The sequence below is a fragment of the Pteropus vampyrus genome, unplaced genomic scaffold (genome assembly GCF_000151845.1).
Source record: "Pteropus vampyrus isolate Shadow unplaced genomic scaffold, Pvam_2.0 Scaffold14, whole genome shotgun sequence".
NCBI classification, from domain to species: Eukaryota; Metazoa; Chordata; class Mammalia; order Chiroptera; family Pteropodidae; genus Pteropus; species Pteropus vampyrus.
This window is the reverse complement of record NW_011888795.1, coordinates 13,348,467-13,353,656: the sequence shown is the minus strand read 5'-3', so window position 1 is coordinate 13,353,656 and position 5,190 is coordinate 13,348,467. Positions and strand designations below refer to the sequence as shown.

The 5,190-nt window shown below is 41.7% G+C and overlaps 1 pseudogene; it reads left to right on the top strand.

The window, feature by feature from the left end:
* The first annotated feature begins 897 nt into the window (after nucleotides 1–897).
* On the top strand, nucleotides 898–1,016 carry LOC111734572 (annotated as a pseudogene).
* Nucleotides 1,017–5,190: the final 4,174 nt, after the last annotated feature.

Sequence of the window (5,190 nt, the reverse complement as noted above, 5' to 3'; positions counted from 1 at the left end):
GTTTACCTGGAGCAGTGGGCACAGTTCTCTGCGAGCCCCCTGTCCAGTCAACTGCACCCCCTATTGGGACAAGTGCAGTTCTAAGCAGAGCTCCTGGCAGAGCCTGCTGAGATGGGAGACATGGAGAGGGTCGGACTCCCATCTCTGAGGATGCCTGGTACACAGATGGCTCGTACCATGGAACAGGTAGTGAAATGATTGGGCTATCGCTGATGCGGACACAACTACAAGTTGCTGTGTCACAATGTCCCTGGTGTGCTGAGCAATACCCAGAGAGATGGGGGGTAAAGAGTACCCCAGGGTTGATGCCCCGTAGAGCTAAGCCACTCCAAGAATGGCAAGTGGATTGTGGGCCCAAGGTAGCACCCTCCGGGCCAGATCCTGCACCACGATCCTGTAGGGGTGGAATGTGGGTACCAGGCCCAGCTAAATCCAAGGTCTGGCTATGATCCAGGCCCATGGCTAGGAATAGGACCCCAGATTTAGAATGTTACATTAGTGTAGTAGGGTACCTGCACCTAAAATATATAAACACAATTCAGCTTATTGTATCACGCATGAGTGGCTGAATGCCACTATTGTACTCGGCTCTGTGTGGAGCCATGCGGTCCCCTGAAGAGCAGAAGGGGAGCACAAGAAAGAGGAGCAGAAGAAGCACACGCAAGACCGTGCAACCTGCACAATAGACTGCACTTCCCCCAATAGAACTGCTCTCCACACAATCCAGTTGGTGCCTGCTGTTTCATTCTCATGTCTGCCTCTTGTGCATTCTTCCAACTGGGCATCTCACCATAGAATCTTCCCTTCTCGATCCTCTCGGCACTGACAGCATGTCAAAGTCAAATATCCCTTTCAAAAACCAGCATGTAGATGAGTGGTTTTTAAAGAGATTATTAAGCCTACAGCCATGCCGCCCTGAATGTGCCCGATCTCTTCTGATCTCAGAAGCTAAGCAGGATCGGGCCTGGTTAGTACTTGGATGAGAGATCACCTAGGAATACCGGGTGCTGTCAGAGTAAAAAAAAATTAAATAAAAATAAAAAATAAATAAAGAAGATAATTAAATTAAAATGAGGTCATTAAGATGGGCCTTAATCCAATATGACTCATGTCCTTATAAGAAGAAGAAATTTGGACATAGGCATGCGTGCACACAGAGGGAAGACCACGTGAAGACAGAGGTAGAAGACGCCATCTCCAAGCCAAGGAGACAGGCCTCAGAAACCAACCCTGCTAACACCTTGATCATGGACTTCCAGCCTCCAGAACTATGTTTAAAAACTAGTTGTTTTTAAACTTCCCAGTTAATCATATTTTCCTTAGCAACCTAAATGGACACAAGGCTAACAAGTTTGTGTTAGATTCTGTAGTTAGTGTGAGCAAATGAACTTTTTAAAGAGGAGTATTGTGCCTCATGCCGTGCTTCAGGAAAGGAACTGGAACCATCCTCTGAAGAGAATGAGCTAGAAAGGGGGAAGACCAGAGGCCGTGCAGATTATTGCTGTTGGGGCTGATTCTTACAGGTTTATACATCTATATTTGAGGCTTATATAATGTTGTGTATTGTTAGGTCCTGATACAAAAGCCTGTTCGGAACAGTAGTGGAACAAAAGGGTTAAAGGGTCTGGGACAAGGCCGGGAGAACACTCTCTAACAAAATAGTGATATTGCATGTGTTCTGGAAACCTTTCACAAAAGCGCATTTGAAACTTTCAGTGGGGCCATGAGGACTACAAAAGAATTTTGCGGCAATGGCAAATGAGCATAAGATGTACTATTTCCAAGTGTGCTAAGGATATCATTTGAGATGTGAAATACTGACACCCAACTTGTGAACAATCTCTAGCAGGCATCCAACTAAGAGTCCTGAGCTAATGTGCCTGGACAAGAGGTAGAAACCTAAAATTTACTTAAATTTGTGTCTTTTCACTTCATTTTGATTTTGGCCTTCTGGAGTCTGATCATTCAAAGGAAACTGAGGCAATCATTGCATGAATCTACAAAGTAGGTAATAAAAACCAGAACTGTTAGCTGTGTCTGTAGTAAGAAGGGTATAGTTTGGAGAAGTATTATAGGGTGATAGTAATAGGACATAGTAACAGACTGGACCTGAAGGTACAGAGGAGAATAACTAAAGTTCCCTAGAATAACTCAGAGTTTGAATTTTGGAAGAGCAAAATAATTTCAATTTTGGATGTGTTGAGATTGAGGTACATTTTCAATAGGGATATGTGAATGCAAAAGTCTAGCGGGCCAAGACTGGAATATATAGATTTGAGAGCTATTTGTCTATGAGTGAAAGATAAAGCCAAAGGAATGAATGAGATATTTAAGGATCCTCACTGGAAGGAGAAGAAAGGTAGAGGCTGAGAATAGCTGTTCCCGGACTGCAGAAAAAGGAAGTGGAGACACAGGAGTGGTCAGAGCTGTAAAAGGAAAACCAGGACACAAAGCCACTGACAGAGGAACAAGTGATGTGGTTAACTTTAGAAATTGATGGATAGATGAAAATAAGTAGAAATGGGTTAAAGGAGAGGAAGCTCAAGAAAGATGAATTTGATTTTGGAGAAGTGAAAGGCTAACTCACCTTAAAGAGAGGGAAAAGAATTAAGGAGACTAGAAAGTGTTTGGAATAGTCACCGCGAGGGATGTAAAAAGAAGTAAATAAAGCTGAACAGAAGGACTGCTGGTCCTAGTGAGAATTCAGTTGATATTCTATAGCATAAAAGTATAAGAAAAAATTCTGTATTTCTGTTAATGCTGTGCAGCTGTTTCGGTCAGCACTGTTTCAGTTGCAAGTGACAAATTCCAATTCAGACTAGATTAAGGAAAAAAGGGAACTTTATTGGCTTACATAACAGTGAAGTCTAAAGAGTACAATGATTACAATGATTTAAAGCATGGCTAAATCCAGGGCCTCAAACATATCACCAAAAATGTTTCTCACCATCATTTGGCTCTGCTTTCCTAGATAGCCTCTGGCAGTTCCAAGAATACAGTTTACCTACGTCAAGAAACCCTCACAAAAAGAGCACTTCTTTTCCAATTTTTCCAGCCCAAACCCTAGCATAGACTATAACTGGCCCAGCTTGGGTAATGTGCCAGGGTGCCAAGGGGCCAAGGGGATGGAATCATTTGATAGCCTGGGTCTGGGTCATACACTGACCACTGAAGTCATGAGTCCTGTGGACCCAAAGTGGAAAAGAGGTGATTTTTCAAGGGAATGTTGGTCAGGCAAAACAATCAAATCCACTAGAGATGGAGAACATTAGTGGAGAAAATAGATGATAGAATCAGTATCTGTCAGGACAGGTTAGATTATGCTATAATAACAAACAACCCCTAATTGCAAAGACTTAAGACAACAAAGATTTATTTTTTCTGTTGCTACATGCCCATTGTAGGTCATGCGGGGCCATTCTCCTCACTCAGAGAACATTGTTGGTCATGGAAGCAAAAGGAAAGAGAATATGGCAAAGAAAATATTATCTCTTAAAGCTTCTGCCTGGAAATGAGACTTCTCATAATCGCTCACATTTCATTGGCCAAAGCAGAAGGGGCAGGGAAGTAAGACTCTACTGTACACCTGTAGGCAAGAGAACTAGAAGTTTTGTAATTAGTTCTAATGATTACCTTTGGGAGAACCTGAAATAGTTGGAATGTCCTAGAACAATGAGGGAAGCAAGTCATGCAAGAAAAAGTAGAGAGCCTGTTGGATGAGGTAGTAGACATTAAGGGACTGGAGAACAAAAGGAGAAGAAAAATTCATTTTGATAGGCATGATAGAGTGGTAGAAAACTAGGGGAGTATTATCACATTTCATTTCATAGGTAGTCACAGAAAAGTTCATTGCAGCTTAGCGTAGTAGACTGAATTAAAGCTGGACCGGTCTGTTTGGGTGAGCAGTGCCAGGGATATAGACCTGGTTGTCATGGTACTGGGAGAATGTCTAGTCAAGCAGGCAGAACATAATAGTCAGAAAATATGTGACCTTATAAAATTCAGGGTCTAAGTGAATAGTCAGACTCAGGGTGAATGTGGCTGCTGGAACCTAGATATAGGTAATATTCAGAGTTGAGACAATGCAAAGAGTCAGGTTTTAGGTACCAGGAAAATTTGCCACCGGTAAAACCCTAGCTTTGGCCTGAAGTTTTAGAGGAGAGAAGTGAGGACCCATGGGGGCCTATGGGGACAGGACATTGTCACAGGGATTTAAACACAGAGGAAGAAGATGAAAACCACTTTTATTCCTTGGCAAATTCTTTTTTTTTTTTTTAATTAAAAAAATTGTAAATGTTTTCAATTACAGTTGGCATATAATATTATATTAGTTTCAGATGTACAACATCTTGATTAGACATTTATAAAACTTGCAAAGCGATCACCACAATGATCACTAGTATCCACATGACACCATGCATAGTTACTACAATACTATTGACTATACTCTCTATGCTGTGTTTTACATCCCGACGACTATTTTTTATAAACTGGCAATTTGTACTTATTAATCCCTTCATCTTTCACCCATCCCCCCAACCTCCTCCCAATTTTTGATACCGTGTCAAAGCCCAGTTTCTAAAACTGAAACGTAAAAGTTTAATGGCAGGAAGGACTGTCTGATTTTGAGCTCTCTGAATGGTGATGCGGATCTTCTCAAAGGCCATGGAAGATTGGAGCTAATCAATGAGTGAGGGTTAAGTGGACTCAGCTGTCAAGGAGAGGAGTCATGTGACCATTAGAGAATTACATTAGTCCTAAGAATTGTAAGTTCAGACTGTTGGAAAGTTTATATGTGGTTGTTGAGGTTCATGGCAGTAGAGAGAAGGACTGAGATACTGAAATGATTAAAGAAAGCAGAGAGTATCCTGAAATGATCAAAGAAAGCAGAGAGTATCCTGAAGTTTCATAGATAATAATGAGGCAAGTGGGGAACGGGGAGCATAAGTGAATGGCTTGAGTTTTATTCCAAAGCAGATGTGGTGTTGAGAGGAGTAATGGAGAAAAAGTAGGGAAGTAGTTATGAAATAAAATATGCCAATGCCTCCTTACCCTGTGAGCAATGGGGAAACATGAGAAGCAATGAGAAATAGCATCCAATGGAGGTAACAGTCGTATTGGTGGAAAACCAAATGTTACTCATAGGGAGGCATGAACTGTACTTAAGACAGTGTGTTCAAAGATGTAAGG